The sequence below is a fragment of the Culex quinquefasciatus genome, chromosome 3 (genome assembly GCF_015732765.1).
Source record: "Culex quinquefasciatus strain JHB chromosome 3, VPISU_Cqui_1.0_pri_paternal, whole genome shotgun sequence".
Taxonomy (NCBI): Eukaryota; Metazoa; Arthropoda; class Insecta; order Diptera; family Culicidae; genus Culex; species Culex quinquefasciatus.
The window spans coordinates 168,023,001-168,041,004 of NC_051863.1; the positions used below are offsets into that span (position 1 = coordinate 168,023,001).

Here is an 18,004-nt window from a genome sequence, read left to right on the forward strand (position 1 = left end):
TAAAAAAAAAATTAAAAATAGTGTTTTTTGCAAATCAAGTTTTAGTGACAAAAAGTTAAATAAAAAATCACCAAAATTTTTTTTACCGTGTATCATTTGTTTTTCAGTGTAGTCCATATCCATACCTACAACTTTGCCGAAGACACCAAATCATTGAAAAAAAAACTTCAAAAGATACAGATTTTTTAATTTTCATACATCATTTTTGTATGGCCAGCTGCCAAATTTGTATGGAAAATTATATGGACAAACTAATGATGCAAAATGGCTTCTTTGGGCATACTGAAGGCACCAAAAAAATTTCAGTCGGATTAAAAATTACAAAAATTAAAATTTAAGAAAAAATACCGATTTCGTAGAGAATTGCTCAATGGGAATTGAAAAATGATGCTCAACATTTAAATGCGATTTTCTTAAAACGCATGATTTGTACATGATGCTATTTGAAATGTTGGCGTCGAACTGTTCACGTCTTCTTCAAAATAACTCGTCCTCTAAAATTTCGAATAAAAAATGGGTAGAGCACACAAACTTTAACTTAGGATTTTGGTGAAATTAGCATGTAATTTTATGAAATTGCGTTAATTTTCTGCTGAAAATACTCTTTTTTACATTCTGATTTAATTGATAAAATTTATAAATGCCAAAATTGTTTAAATCTAGTGGGCTTTTGAATGGTTTTTTTTTGTGAAATTTTCCAAGTTAAGCATTTTGATATGCTGAAATTTGTAATTTATCTTTACGGTCTGTTTTTTTTAAATTGAGTCAGAAGGGCAAAGAAAGATTTTTCAAATATTTACTTATTGGGTAAATTTAATCATTCCAAAATATCATTCGATTATAACTTCTTATGATGTGGACAGATTAATTGTTGAATAAGTGTGTTTTTTGTACGATTTTGCTTGTTTCACTTTTATATAATTTTTCCATATAAGAAGCAAATTTTCACCTAACAATTCAATATTAATTATTTTCTGCTGTGCATGTACTTCCTAGATTTATTTATAACAAAAATATTCACTTCAATTTGAAAATTTCTGAACCATTCTTTCCCGGCTCACTTGCCACCACAACCGTCATCGTCATCGACGGTAGTCGTCGTCGTAATACTCCTCCCTCCACCCTTCTTCAATCAACCTGCCAGCATCGTCGATCCTTCCGTCCCCAGTGACTCGATCCTTCCGTTTATCCGGCATGTGGCCGCCGTAGTAGTATTTCCAGAGAGAACGAAGAGCGAGAGCGGGAGAAAAAGAGCTAGCACACACGTTAGCGTGAGTATCATCGTCATCGTCATCACCGCCAACCATGTGTACGCCGTCGTCGTCGTCTTCGTAGTAGGGTGGGTGACCCTATTGTTAACTTGGTTGTTTTGTTTGGTCGATGTTTGATTTGTTAGATTTGTGTTTGTATTGACGAAGCTTTGATGACAACGCGAAGAATTCTAGTTTTTCTTTAACATTTTGGACTTTTATGTTGAAAAAAGTCTTGTGTATTCGTATTTTGAACATTTCTTCAAAAATCCAACAATAGAGCCGCTCTCCCGAGGGAATAAACGCCGATTTTCGCACACCGCACTCACTCGCCGCGGCTGAGTCTGAGCTTGAGCCCTGAGACCCCGTCGTCGTCGTCGTCGTCGCGCGCCGGGAGACTTTGCGACTGTTGATTCTTTTTAGCGTGCTGCCAGCCAGTAATCGCACAGTTTTCCTCCGGCCGTTCCGTGGAGCAGAAGCACTTTTTCGTTCGTCGTCGAGCAGAGCGGAATTTGTGTCGATTTCTTGTCTCGTCTGTGTACTGGGGAAGTTCGTCGTGGCGCGAGATTTTTTTTTTGCGGGGAAAAGATTGTGGAAAAACGTTAAACTTTTGAAAGGAAAAGTATAAATAAAACAATTTTAAAATTAAATTGGAAGAAACATATTTTTAAAAAAGCTGAAAACTACAGGAGAAGAAATACTTAACAACAAGTGAAATATTCAAACAGAAGAAACAAAATCAGTGATCGTCTCGCAAAAGAGAGAAGAAGTAAACAAGTGAAGAAGATTAAAAGAAAATAGTGGAAAGAGAAGAAAATACGCTTGGAAAAGATCGCGTGTGGTGAATTTTCCACTCTCGTATTTTTTTTTGTTTTTTTCTGCTTTCGATTTTGGGAAGAAGAAAAACAAACACGTTCGAAAATGTGTGTCTGTAGGATCGTGTGCGTAACGTGAAAAAAAAAAAATACTGATCATCGTCTGTAAAAGTAAGTGAGAACCATCAGATCAAGTGCAGCAGCAGAACGTCAGTAGGGGTGACGGAAAACAAAAAAAAAAAGAAGGTGGCACGAAGGGCCAGGGGTCGGTTGCAAATGTTTACTCAAGTGAGTTGTTTTCGCTGAGAGGCGACAAAAATTTATATATCTGTTTAATATTGAAATGTGTGCACTTTTTGTTTACCTGTTTTGTTTTCTGGGCCGATTTGTGTGTAAGCGTGTGTATGTGTGTATATTCCACGCGTGTTGATAGTAAATTTTGTTACTGTTTTGCTTACGCGAGGATGGTCAATTTCTGTTTGTTTTGTTGTTATGGGGTTGGCAAAAAATAGTAAATGTTTTCACAAGGCGTGATATTTTTCTAGGACGCGTACACGCAACTTGTACTATGTTGTAATAACAAATCGATGCAATTGTAAGCGGAATTCGCTGTTTAAACATCGATCCGATTAGCTACAAATGTGAACAAGTAAATATTGTCTGTTAGCATTTTTTGAACTTGCATTTTGGACCTGCTGTTTGGCTTTAATTATGGCAGCAACGTTTGCAAATAGACTTAAAAGTTAAGGAATTTGTATTTTTTGTAGGTGGTCATTTGGTTAGAATTTCACAAAATTCTGAAGATTTGTGGAAAACCCCAAACATGCTCAAAAGATTCTAAACGCACGGGAAACCATTTTAAATTTATTTCAATTATCGATATGAAAATGATTTCGAATCGGAAAATTTCGGATTCTTGCGACAATTTTCCATTAGAAGATGGTATAATAGGTTTGTTAATAATAAATTTTATGTGTTTTTGAAACATATTTGAAAAAACCCAAATTTATTGGCATTTTCAGAAGAACAAATTTCACATAAAATATAAAAACTTTTGATCCGTACTGGGTAATTCTCTACCAACTCACACGAAATCGGGAAAAGTTGCCCCGACCCCTCTTCGATTTGCGTGAAACTTTGTCCTAAGGGGTAACTTTTGTCCCTGATCACGAATCCGAGGTCCGTTTTTTGATATCTCGTGATGGAGGGCGGTACGACCCTTCCATTTTGAACATGCGAAAAAGAGGTGTTTTTCAATAATTTGCAGCCTGAAACGGTGATGAGATAGAAATTTGGCATCAAAGGGACTTTTATGTAAAATTAGACGCCCGATTTGATGACGTACTCAGAATTCCGAAAAAACGTATTTTTCATCGAAAAAAACAATAAAAAAGTTTTAAAAATTCTCCCATTTTCCGTTACTCGACTGTAAAAAATTTTGGAACATGTCATTTAATGGGAAATTTAATGTACTTTTCGAATCTTTATTGTCCCAGAAGGGTCATTTTTTCATTTAGAACAAAATTTTTCATTTTAAAATTTCGTGTTTTTTCTAACTTTGCAGGGTTATTTTTTAGAGTGTAACAATGTTCTACAAAGTTGTAGAGCAGACAATTACAAAAATTTTGATATATAGACATTAGGGGTTTGCTTATAAACATCACAAGTTATCGCGATTTTACGAAAAAAAGTTTTGAAAAAGTTACTTTTTGCGTTTCTCTTTGTTTCGTCGTCCGTGTCTGTCGCGGGTGACCATGAACGGCCATGATCGATGACGACAAACTTTTTTAAAACTTTTTTTCGTAAAATCGCGATAACTCGTGATGTTTATAAGCAAACCCCTTATGTATATATATCAAAATTTTTGTAATTGTCTGCTCTACAACTTTGTAGAACATTGTTACACTCTAAAAAATAACCCTGCAAAGTTAGAAAAACACGAAATTTTAAAATGAAAAATTTTGTTCTAAATGAAAAATGACCCTTCTGGGACAATGTAGATTCGAAAAGTACATTAAATTTCCCATAAAATGACATGTTCCAAAATTTTTACAGTCGAGTAACGGAAAATGGGAGAATTTTTAAAACTTTTTAGTGTTTTTTCGATGAAAATACGTTTTTCGGAATTCTGATTACGCCATCAAATCGGGCGTCTAATTTTACATAAAAGTCCCTTTGACACCAAATTTCTATCTCATCACCGTTTCAGGCTGCAAATTATTGAAAAACACCTCTTTTTCGCATGTTCAAAAATGGAAGGGTCGTACTGCCCTCCGTCACGAGATATCAAAAAACGGACCTCGGATTCGTGATCAGGGACAAAAGTTACCCCTTAGGACAAAGTTTCACGCAAATCGAAGAGGGGTCGGGGCAACTGCTGTGTGAGTTGGCGGAGAATTACCCTACTTCGAAATCAGTTCAAAATGCATTATGAATAGATAATTTTATAAACAAAACTAGTTTCAACAAATTTCGCGGCAAATTCTGACTGTTTAACCATTTTACCTAAAATTTAAATGTATATTGTCAAAACTTACTCAAATAAGTATAAACATATTTTTTGTATCATCAACCTTATTGCTGGTACATTTGACGTAAAAATAGAATGTGAACGCATCAAATCTGATTTTAACAAAAAAAAAAAAAACTTTTACTGTCAAAGTCACCCCGCGATTCAAAATATGCATTTTCAACGCAACTATTTTTTTAAATACAATTAAACAACTTTTTCTCAAAATTAGTGAATGCTCCTTGTGTGGAGTCAAAAAAAAAACTTGAGAAAACCCTTACTAGTTGGAAAATATTCCAAAAATAAATTGAAACCTATCAATGTCTCCCCGGTTTACGGTACTTGAAATTCAAATAAAAAAAAACTGACAACAACTTTGGAACTTTTATCAAATTGCATTTTTTTTTCAATTTTGAAATTTAAAAAAAAATTAAAATATATAAATAATAAAATATCAAGCCATAGTTTAAGCATTTTTAAAGAAAAAAATTAAATGTATATATATTGTCAAAAACTTACTTAACTAAGTATAAACATATTTTTTGTATCATCAACCTTATTGCTGGTACATTTGACGTAAAACGCATCAAATCTGATTTTAACAAAAAAACTTTCACTGTCAAAGTCACCACGCGATTCAAAATATGCATTTTCAACGCAACTATTTTTTTAAACACTATTGAAAAAGCTTTTTCTCAAAATTAGTGAATGGTCCATGTGTGGAATAAAAAAAACTTGAGAAAACCCTTACTAGATGGAAAATATTCCAAAAATAAATTGAATCCTATCAATGTCTCCCCGGTTTACGGTACATGAAATTCAAATAAAAACAAAATTGCCAACAACTTTGCAACTTTTATAAAATTGTATTTTTTTTTTCATTTTTGAGATAGGTTTTGCTTCAAGGTTCATAAAATTTTCGCATTATTGTGGAGTTGATGACTATCCCTTTTCAAATTTCATTATGGTGAAGGTTTTTTTAGGTTAAACTTTTTTTTTTTATTCAGAAAATTCGGACATCTTGAGAAAAAAAAAATCATTTAGGAGAATTATTAAGCTTACTGGGCCCATTTTTACTATCGGATAACCAGAATTTTGCTCAGAAATTAAATGTTTTCTGAAGCGATTTTTTCCATTAAGGCTGTTGCAAATATTTTTCAAACTTTTTTGTCCCTTGGCTCTAGCTGTGGTCGAGGGGGGAGGGGAGGGGGCTAAGAAAAATTAAAATATATAAATAATAAAATATCAAGCCATAGTTTAAGCATTTTTAAGGAAAAGGTGTTTTTAAATGCATTTTACACTAGTTCAGTTGTTTTGCAAAAATTAATTTTCAAAAAATGTAAAATTTGACGAAAACAAAATATTAGCAAAAAAAACTTTTAGCGATAATAAACATCGAAAATATTAAAAAAAAAATCAACATATTTTTAAATCAACCCATACATGTTAAAAATGATTCTAAACGCGACTTCAGCTGATTGCATTTAAATTTATATTAAAATTTTGAAGTTTTTTGAATAAATATTTTGATTTTTTAAAATCGAATCCACATTTGAATGAAAAAGTGTTTAAAAATGCATTTTACACCTATGGGACCATCCATAAACCACGTGGACACTTTAGGGGGAGGGGGGGGTTTGGCGATTGTCCACGATCCATACAAAACAGTTTTTTTTGTATGGACAATTGTCCACGAAGGGGGGGGGGGTAAGAGATTCCCAAAAAAGTGTCCACGTGGTTTATGGATGGTCCCTATCCAGTTGTTTTAAAATCATTAGTATCCTAAATATCTAAGTTTTGACTTTTTTTTGCAGAAAAAAGGAGTTTTGCTGTGCTGTACGTTAGAATTTCATAAAAATTCAAAATATTTTAAATCCAGCTCAAATATGCTTAATTTGATCATCAATGCAGAAAAATGCGTTTAAGATGATTTTCAGTTGATTTGATTTTATTTTCATTTAAGAGCGAGTCCACGAACAAGGCATACCCCTTTGTATGGGACGTCGTTTGGACCTCACCAATCTGCCTGAAATTTTCAGGGGTTGTTTGAACATATAAAACTAGCATCTGGCCAAAATATGAGCACTCTAGGTCAACGGGAAGTGAGGCAAATCGGGACACAATGTTTGGTGGTTCAAAAACGTCAATTTTTCACCCCATGATTTTTCGTAACCAATTTCGAAAAATATTTGGAACGGCTTAAATGCAAAATTAAAAATGCAAAAAAAAAACCATTAGACTTTTTATCGCAAAAGAACAAAATTCTTAAAGCGAATTCCCTTAAAAATTTGAAGTAATGCAATTTTTTGGTTTTCTTTTTTTGGAAATTTGCTTCAAAACAAAAAATAACAAAATTCAAGTTTGGAAGGTTGAAATTTTGATCGGTTCAATATTACCTCTTTTTGAGTAATATTACTTAGAAAATGTAGAATTCATCAGAAACGGATGAATATTCATCAGTTCCTGATGTAATAATACACATTTTTTGATACAAAATCTGTCACCATTTCCAGATGAATGTTACCATTTTTTCTGTGAAGTTAATTTGAATAACATTTGAAAGATTTTTTACCATCCTAAACTTTGACGCAAAATATACTGTTGAGACGAATTTCGGGCTCTTTTTGAAGAGAGGTTATCCGATTCCCCGCAATAATATACCCTATTGGAAAATCTCTTAAATAAAAAAATATAATAAATAGACGTAAAAATAAGTGTTAATTATAGAATCTAACTTTATTTTTCAAATATTACTTAACCGGTAAGACTCGTCTCAAGATATATATTTTTGAAACATGAACTGGGACAGCTGCCACAAAAAGTTTTTTGTTTTGTTTATAAATGTTACCATGGTGACTTTGCTACAAATTTCAATCAAAACCATTAAAAGGTTATTTTTCAATATTTCACTTGAAAAAATACTAAATTAAAAATAATTATATGCTCTTGCAACAAGGTAAATTTATTAACTTTTAGAAAGATAGCACCCACTCATCTTCCACGGCTCGTGGATGTAACTTCTGGAGGTCCTGGTCAATAACGGAGTAGCAACTGCGGGTGGGCACCTATGCTTATGCTTATGCTTATGCTTAATATTTATATGCTTTTGCAACAATGTATAAAAAATTGTAAAATGTTTCAAACGTGCCAAATTCCAAGCATGAAAAAAATAAATATTGTTTTTTACGAACAAATAATTTTATTTTGCAGCAGGATGCATAAATTTTCCAACTTAACTAGGAAACTTGTACACTGAAAATGCCTGGAAAACGATAATTGGTGTAGAGTAAGCCAAATATTTGGCCAAATACTATCAGAAACAAAAATAAACTTAACAAGATGAAGCAAATTAAAACACTTAAAATGAAACAAGAGCAGTAAAGTTTTTCATAAAACTAAAGTTGCTCAAAATGACCTTTTGAACATAAAAAATCGATTAAAAATTTAGGAGGTGGAGGGTTCATTTTTAATTTTGTAACCATAGATTGTTAACATACTTAATAAAGAAATATTTAATTGAAAAAGCATTTTGTGACATGATTTCTGATTCAAAATGTTGAAAAACTAATCCTGTATTTTTTTTAATAAATTGTTTTTAAATATTGTTGCCCTCCCTCATGATTATGACCACGAATATAGTTCGTAATAGCCTGAACCCATGAGAATAAAATAAAAATATATTTGAGGCAATCTTATGACAAATGTTTATACCACCGGAAAATTATATAAGCAATTCTCGTAATCCCCACTTAAGATTCCTGGAATCTGCCTAGCATCCCATGGAGTGTGGCGAGTGTTGGCCATAACTTTATTTTGCTCCCTCCCATCTGGTGGTGATGGTGGTTGTTTACAAATTTTTCATAACAGCTAATTATACATTCTTAGAGTCGTTCGAATAATCCCTACGACGACAGCGGTAATTATCACACACACACACACACATCACACATGTTCCCGACGGTGGCAAAACCGTGTCAACCCACACACGCATTCTCAGGGAGCGAAGCAGAAAAAAAAATGAAAAAAAAATAATGAAAAGATTTTTCCTATTCTAGTGTTGGTTCCGTCGCCGCCGGTGTCAGACCTGGCCTGGCGCGCGCTACTCAACTATTTAGTCAGCGCAACGAAACGCGCGCGCCACTCGCGCAAAATATTTAGCATTCTTTTCGAATTTATTTATTTAATTTTTGTGCTGATCCGCCCGCGATATATCCTCTGGCTCTTTTACTTCTATAAATACTTCCTTCTTCCACGTTGTCGTCGTCATCGATGTCACGAATGATTTTTTTAGTAATTTTTTTTTAATTTCTGTTAATTCCAGAAAAAATGTTTCTTTTAAAAGTTCATCAATTGTCATTTCACCCATCCTATGTTGTGGTCAAATGTTAATCTAGTGTGTCAGAATCGCTCGTTTTCTCTCTTTTTTAAAATTCTTTATAAGATGAGCAACTATCCGTGACCGCGGCTACATTTCTTCCACCTTCTCTGAGTGATTCATTCTGAATGTTGGCCAAGATCGGTCGGCGGCTCAGACGTTTACTAGGCACATGAAGTAGGAAGCAAGTATAGAATCGAGCGAAACGAAAACGACGACGAAGACGATTCGCGTTTGGCGCGTGGTTCGTTGCTCGTGTGCCAATGGATCTTTCTCTCTTTTTGTTACTTCTGCTGCAGACTAGTAACCGAGGTCAGAACTTGTTTTGGTTGGAATGACCGAGCTGGCAGAACGGCTGTGAAAACGATGGTAATAGGATAGATCTTGACTGCGAAGAAATTGGCAGTTTTTTTTGAGAAAAATAGCAAAAAAAAAAAAAAATCATTATACAGCATTTCCATTTAAAACGAGCCTAAACAAAAAAAAAGTTTTGCGATCGTGCTAAAAGTTTTTGTGAAGGTTGCTTATCCGAAATAATTAGTCCCATATTTTATTGTTTGGCCATTACGGAGCCGGGAACCGTGGTGTAGGGGTAAGCGTGATTGCCTCTCACCCAGTCGGCCTGGGTTCGATCCCAGACGGTCCCGGTGGCATTTTTCGAGACGAGATTTGTCTGATCACGCCTTCCGTCGGACAGGGAAGTAAATGTTGGCCCCGGTCTAACCTAGAGGGTTAGGTCGTTAGCTCAATCCAGGTGTAGGAGTCGTCTCCCTGGGTCCTGCCTCGGTGGAGTCGCTGGTAGGCAGTTGGACTAACAATCCAATGGTCGACAGTTCGAATCCCGGGGTGGATGGAAACTTAGGTGTAAAAAGAGGTTTGCAATTGCCTCAACAACCAAACCTTCGGACACCTAGTTTCGAGTAGGAATCTCGCCATCGAGAACGCCAAGGCAATGCTGTAGAGCGAATAATTTGATTTGATTTTTTCATTACGGTGACCTATACCGTACTAGGGTAGTACCAAAAATGGCAATTTTCGCAAATTTTAGCAAAATTCACTTTCAAAGGTGGTTAGTTTGCCTATCAAGGAAAAATAATGTACCAAATATTCTTAGCATGGAGCTCCCAACGAATACAACCAAATCTCGGAGCGTATTGTAGTGTGTCCCCACGTTTCTTCCTCCCCTGTCGATTCCGAATTGTGTTGTTGTTCGAACACTCAGTGCTCAAACTCAACCCACTTCAAACGAATCATGTCTCTGCGATACGACTTTACGTAGTAGGCCTGGCCGCTTTAACGCTTAAGATGTTTCAATGCATTCTGATGCAATGGCACACTACAAATGTTAATAAATGACAAGATAAGTGCTAGGCGTTATCTAACCTGAGGCACTCTTCAGGATCCCTTCGAAAGATTGGCTGCGCTAGGGTCTGATTAGATTAGATTAAAATGGCGTTTTGACCGTGTCTGACCAAAAAGTCTGTGCCTGGAAATGGATTCATCGATTCACATGACATTTAAAAATATTGCGATGTTGACCCGTACATTTCCGAAATATGATTTTTTTGAAAATGCGATAAATTTAAAATATAAACGATGACCAATACATGTTTGGGTACTCAATTGTTTGCAATTGAAAGATGCAACCTTTTGGTTTAGGCTCTTTTCAGATGAAATTGCTGTATATAGAGCAGATAATTTTCACTACTCTAACAACTATTTTTGCAAAAAAAATTGGTAGAAACTTACTTGCTCACTTCTCATTGAGCTATTTATCACTCGATTTCAGTTGAAAACGTTTTAAATTAGCTGTAATTGAATGTCAAAGTGCTGATATGGTAACATTAGATGCATGCTGGAAGATGCTGTTCCCCTAGTTCTCTACAATTTCGAAAACAAATATCGCGATTATCTATTTGTATTTATTTTTTATTTGGATAAAAATTTGTCAAATCATTCCCAATGTTGCAATTTTGCGTCACTAGTTCTTCCGTACAAATATCCATGCAATTTAATTAAGGTTGCTATACATTTAACGTTTAAAATTAGGTTTTATTAAACAAATGTTACTACCTGCATATTAGCAAAATATGCCATAGAAACCGATTTTGACATTTTTCGAACCACTCACCAATGTTAAATCTTGAAAAATCTTCACAATTTATTTTATTTTAATTTTTAAGTTTTTCCTTAACTTTAAACATATGCTCTTACTTACAATATTTGAGTGAGCTCAAACATGGTTCGAAGAACTGTGCACGAAAAAGTGTAAATTTGAAAATTACCCTCTCCGATCCTGCTTAAATTTGGCAGAGCTGTTGATACTATCAAAACATGCAAGAATCCCGAATTTCATCCAAATCGGACCACCCCCGCCATTTTTGTACCTCCCCAGAAAAATCGACTTTTTGGCAATTTTTGACCAAACCTCCTAGTTTCAAACGGCGATAGCTCAGGAACCACAAATCTTAGAAGGTCTTAGACTCAATTTTGAAGGAAATTGGCATAGAATCCATTTCCGTGATCAAAATGTTGATTAATTTATTTATTCTACCTGTATTGCGCAATTGAAAACTTTAAACGGCCGTATCTCAAAACACCCCAACTTATTTTTTTTTATTTGACCTCACCATCGTGTTCCCCGGCCAATTTTACATAAGAATCACTTATCGACAGAAAGGAATATGTTTCGTTCCAGAGATATCGAATTTTAAAGTTTAGCGTTTTCGAGATTACCTACATCAGCTTCATTTGCCGCATCACAGGCGGGCTGATCAATAACTGCTACCTGTTGTTCTGGGAGATGATTAATTTAATTTATATTTTTTATAATTTTACGCAAATATTTATTCAAATGGCTAATAGGGGAAATTCTCGTATGTTTGGCAGATTAAGTCCTTGCTCCTAGTTTCGTCCAATTTGCTCATTTTCACTATTCAAACAACAAATTTTTGCAAAACTTTTGATAGAAACTTGCTTGTTCACTTCTTATTGAGCTGTTTCTCTCGATTTCAGTTGAAAACGCTTTTAATCAGCTGTAATTGAATGCCAAATCAGCTGTAATTGAATGCTAAAGTTGCTTCGTCGGAATCCAATTCTGCCCTTTACTGTGTGTCGTTAAAGCCTTAAAAAAAACTTAATTAATTTTTTTTGAGCAAATAAACATTCGCGATTAAATTCAAGTTTCCTACAGTGTTATACAGTTATTTTTTACCCAATTTGATGAAGATTATTTATGATGAAATATTATTTCAATAAATGACCAGGTAGCAGTTATTGATCAGCCCGCCTGTGTGCTTCTATCAGATGCGGCGAATGAAGCTGATGTAGATAATCTCGAAAACACTAAACTTTAAAATTCGATATCTCTGGAACGAAACATATGCATTTCTGTCGATAAGTGATTCTAATGTAAAATTGGCCGGGGAACACGATGGAGAGGTCAAATAAAAAAAAATAAGTTGGGGTGTTTTGAGATACGTCCGTTTAAAGTTTTCAATTGCGCAATACAGGTAGAAAAAATAAACTAATCAACATTTCGATCACGGAAATGGATTCTACGTCCAATTTCCTTCAAAATTGAGTCTAAGACCGACCCTCTAAGATTTGTGGTTCCTGAGTTATCGCCGTTTGAAGATAGGAGTTTTGCTCAAAAATCGGCAAAAAGTCGATTTTGGGAGGGTTAAAAAATGGAGAGGGTGGTCCGATTTGGATGAAATTCGGGATTCTTGCATGTTTTGATAGTATCAACAGCCCCGCCAAATTTGAGCAGGATCGGAAAGGGTAATTTTCAAATGCTGTTCCGCTTCAGATGGAATGACCCATATTATAAAAAAAATTTGGCTCTAAAATATTTTTGTTTGGTTTTGAAGTTTATGTAAGTTTTCCATTCGTTCAAACATAAATTATCAATCAATCAATCAGTTGTTTAAAAAAACCTGGAAAAAGCTAGAAACCGAACAAAATGAAAAAAAATCCATATTTTTTTTTAAAAACTTTTTTTGTAGCTTTAATATTTACAAAAAAATATGTAGAATTTTTTTAAATCAAGACTAACATTTTTAAAAGGGCCAAACATTGAATATTACGCCTATTTAAAGTGTAAGTCTTGATTTAAAAAAATCAAAGTATTTTTTTTTTCGAAAATATCGGTAAATTTCACGAATGTTTCATGTTTGAACATTGAAAATCGGACCATTAGTTGCTGAGATATCGTCATGAGAAAATGGTGGGTTATTTTGGTGAGATTCAGAAAACTTCAATTTTCATGTTTCTTTTTCTTAAAGCGGCTCTATCTCAGCAACCAGAGGTCCAATCTTAAATGTCTCTCAGACAATTTTATAGCAAATTTTATGAACTTTTCAAAAAAAAAAAAAAAATATTTCTAGAAATGGTCACTCATGGTCACTATTTTTAAAATTCGAAAAACTGCAAATATTTCGCTAAAATCAATCTTTCGGTGGCTATATCTTGAAAACGGAGCTCTTTATCAAAAAATCTGTAAAGTAGTTTTCGATTGCAAATTCAATTTTGCATTAAAAAATAACGTCAAATTTGTTTTAGCTTGAAATTTCGATTTTTTCCAAAAATCACCAAAATTCATAACTCGGCTGCAGATTTTTTGACCATGTTTCTCTATGGCTCAAAAGTTGCGGTTTTTTGTTCCCTAAAACATATAAAAAAATCTCGACAATCAAAAAATACGTATTTTGGGAAATTGAGTTGTTGTAAAAAAAAAAGTTGATAAAAAAATCTGCAATTTTTTTCCTTGTACCTATTTTTTCTCAATAGTCCTCAACAATACCTACAACTTGGCTGAAGACACCAAATTGATCAGAAAATTCACTCAAAAGTTACAGCTGTTTGAATATTTACATACCATTTTTGTATGGACAGCAGCCAAAATTGTATGGAGACTTGCAAGGGTGAACAAATGATGCAAAATAGCTTATTTGGTCATAGGGAAGGCCCCCACAAAGTTTGAGCCAAATCAAAAAATACAAATAAAATCCATTTCCGGTTTATGTATAGAATTGCTCAACGGCCTTATAAGGCCGATGCAAATATTTAAAAAAGTTTTTGTCCCTCGGCCCTGGCCGAGGTCAAGGGGGCAAAAATAAAAAAAATATAAAAATTTAAATAACAAGCCATAGTCTTCACATTTAAATGAAAAAAGTGTTTTAAAATGCATTTTACACTAGTTCAGTTGTTTTGCAATCATTAGTTTTCAAAAAATTTTAGATAAGCATAAGCATAAGCATAAGCATAAGCATAAGAATAGGTGCCCACCCGCAGTTGCTACTAGTTTTCAAAAAATTTGAGATCTGACAAAAACAAAAATTGTTTCTAAAAAAAAAGATTTTGCATCGAAAATTTTCAAAAAATCTTAAGACTTTTTCATAAACCCAAACATGCTAAAAATGATTTTAAACGCAGGAGAATGTATTTTAATTTGATTTCAGCTGGTTGCACTTGAATTTTCATTAAAATTTTGAAGTTTATTGTAAAAATATTTTTTTTGCCCCCTGATTTTTTGGGCCAATTTTGAAGGGGGTGACAAAAACTTTTAAAAATATTTGTACCAGCCTAAAATTTATGAAAAAATTTCAACACATGTTTCAAGAGATCAGGGAGTATTTCATTTGAACTTTGATAATTATCATCGATTAAATTTCGAGTTCTGAGATATCGAAAATAAAGTGCTGTTTGTTTGACATTGTTAAACCTTCAAAAACTTCTTCTTCTTGCTGGCTTTTTCTAGAAAACAGAAAAATAATCTTGAATGCTTTAAGACAAATTTAGAGGCAATTTGAATTTTTTTTTCAGAAATGGTCTGTTGGAAAATTCGGAAAGAGAGAAGAATTAAAATGTTGATGAGCTTTAAATGTTTTTTTTTCTAATTCGGATATTGGATGATAGCTTAATGTAATATATAATTACAAAAAAACTCTAGAAATCGGAAAAAGATTTGCTCCCCTTATTTCAATAAAACATTTTCTTCGAAGAACGGCCTAACCAAGAAATAATTTTCTCAATCAGAACGGCATTACATTGTATGCAATTCAAGTACCCATTTACGTAGGTCTAAATAATATCTGATTTTGCTACGATTGCAGAATTTATAAAGTGCAGAAAGTGCAATAAAATTGCACCCGCTATAAAAGTGGCACCCCCTTGCTGAATTACGAACTGAGAAAAAATCCAATTTGTGTACGCAAGTCGCGGGGGTTTGCGGGCAGCCATACTCTCGACCTACCCAAACGGTCCAATGGTCGTCAAAGATTGGTTGGTTTTTAACTGCAGTTCATGTGAAATTCAATCCACCACCACCACCAGGAATGCTAATGAGAATCGTGCCCCAGCCGCGAAGCGGTTTTTCGTGTGCTGGGACTTGAGCTAATTAATAAATCTGCGAGACCGACTTTCGAAAGTGCATTTTGCCAAAACATAACGCTTTTTATTTTAATCGCCCCCTACCCTCTGGAAACTAGAGCAAGGGGTCAATGAAAGTCCTGGGGTTATAAATAACGAATTTAGCGTGCTCGACCGATGCACCTGATGCACACCTCCTCCTCCTTCACGTAATCTAACTTTATCTCGGTACAGTTCCATTAATCTTATCACAAGCATCCAGGACCAGGAGAGAACGACTTTTTGCGCGCTGGCAGCACTGCACTCTGGTGGAGATGCAACTTTTCGTTGCACAAAGCTGTGGGCTCATATTTCACCAGACACTGCACTTTTGGGTTGCACGCCGTGCTCTACACAGGTCGGTGAAGCTGGCTGGCTCGTTTTTTTTTTGGTCGGCGTGTAATACGACAGTCAGAATAAATGAATTCACAAATTCCACAACTTACACGAGAAAACTGGCGCTCGCTCGCTTGTTTTTGGTCGGAACGATTTGACCACGGAGTTGTGATGGCAGGGACGTGGAAAATATCTCAAAAACTCAGCAATATTTTTTATTATTAAATAACGCAGAATTTGGCTGAAAACCAACTCAATTATTTTTGTTATAATTTGAAGTATTCTTTTTTAGCATTGAAAAACGCACTAATAATTTCTGAGATATTGCGAGTTGGACTATTTCCACTCTCTTCTTCGTAATATCCTGAAAATACCCCCTTTTTAAGGGCGTCTCTGCCAAACTAGATTCCCTGGCAGCTCGCGCCAGAAGACAATCGTTCGCCGCGGGACCACGACCATGGTCCCATGCTGGACTTTACTGCTGCTCAACCCTCAGTCTTCCGAAGCCCTCTGGTTGGTCATTGCACGTCTAGTCTTGCCCCTGTCCACTGCACCAGTGTGTGGTGATTGTTTTTTTTCCCCCTTTCGTCATTTAAAAATGCATTCAGTTTATAAAGGTTTTTAATTGAATTGCAAGTTGGTCAACGTTACAGTCACCACCACCGTCTGTAGGTCGTCGTCGTCGTCGTCGGGCATTTGGGCCGAACTTGAGCCCCAAATGGAACAAGTTGCAGTTTGGTCTACATTTGTGCAGTTGCAGTTGAATGTTTGGGTTTGTACTCTCACAGTCGGCGGGGATTGTGTGACTTTGTGTAACACTAGAATCGTAATGGAATAGCAAATGTGGGTTTTTGGGATGCAGCTTTTGATTCTAGGACAGTGTTGCCGACTGTGAGGATTGTACCTTGCTTTTTGAAGCGTAAAATGACTATTTTTTGGAACAAAGATATTACAATAATCATATTTTAAAAATCAATTCCTGGAAAGAATAACGTTTTTTCCCAAGTTTAGGAATTTCTACTATATACGAGATCAGAACGCGTCAAACGTCATTCCTTTGTGGACCATCATTCAGTGAGGTACTCCTGGATTTTAGCTCCTGAAAAGTGCTTAAAAAGTGCAAAAATGCCTCAGGGCAAGAAAAAGAGGCGGTCCTCACCAGCAGGATCGGCAGATTTGAAGAAGCTAAAGAATGCCGAAGCGCTACCTGCCAAGCCAGGCAGTTTGAGCAAGGACGCTCAAAATTCGTCTGGAAACCAGTTCGCTACCCTCCCTGTGGACGTGAGCGAGAAGGAAGAATTTGAACGACGGGAAAAGTTGCCACCCATTTTTGTGAAAACATCGTCATCGGATTCGGTGCGAAAGTGGCTGACCGGATTTATCAAATCTGGTGCTTTACGAGCTTCCATTCGCTTGTGTGCTGATGGACTCAAAATTCTGCTACCTACCAGAAAGGATTACAACTACGTTCGGGATTTCCTGAACAACACAAAGATTGAATACTACAGCCATGATGATCCAGGTAAACGCCCCATGAAACAGGTCCTCCGTGGCCTGTATGACATGGATGTGAGTGTGCTGAAAGAAGAGCTCAAAACTCTTAAGTTGAACGTGATCGAAGTCTTCAAGATGACGAGACACAACAAGGACATCAAGTATCGTGATCAACTGTACCTGGTTCATCTCGAGAAAAGATCGACAACGCCGTCTGAGCTGAATGCAGTTCGGGCTATTTTCAACATCATCGTGACTTGGGAACGTTATCGTCCAGTGCACCGTGACGTGACACAATGTTCGAATTGCTTGCAGTTTGGACATGGTGGAAGAAACTGTTTCATCAAGAGTCGTTGTGCAACCTGTGGAGGCGAGCACAAAACTCAAGCTTGCGAAACAATCAACGAGAACATCGAAGCGAAATGCTTCAATTGCGGTGGCGACCATTCTACCAAGAATCGAAGCTGCCCAAAACGTGCTGAGTTTGTAAAAATTCGGCAGCAAGCGACGACGAGGCACCAACCAAATCGTCGCAAAACACCACCAGCATACACGGACGTGGATTTTCCTGCTTTGGCGTCACCTGGAGCAGGATCTACTCGAGTGGTTCCAAATCTGCAGCCATTGCGGTTGAATCAGCGGCAAAGAGTTGCAGAGAACACAACACCTCCTGGCTTCAGTCAGCAACCGAGGGAAAACCAACCAACATCAACGGGTGAAGGCAGTAGTGACCTGTTTTCTCCACAAGAACTTCTGAACATTTTCATCGAGATGACAACAACACTGCGTGGTTGCAAAACTCGTGCGGAACAAG

At 35.7% G+C, this 18,004-nt stretch overlaps 1 protein-coding gene across 2 annotated transcripts in view; it reads left to right on the forward strand.

The window, feature by feature from the left end:
* Nucleotides 1-1,675: 1,675 nt before the first annotated feature.
* Nucleotides 1,676-18,004, forward strand: part of LOC6042011 — a 152,695-nt gene continuing 136,366 nt past the window's right edge. Inside the window, exon 1 of one of the 2 annotated variants that reach the window (XM_038259484.1) lies at nucleotides 1,676-2,353. The gene's annotated coding sequence lies outside the window, so the exon portion shown is untranslated. The remainder of the gene's footprint in view (nucleotides 2,354-18,004) is intronic. The other variant, XM_038259485.1, reaches the window with a different exon arrangement.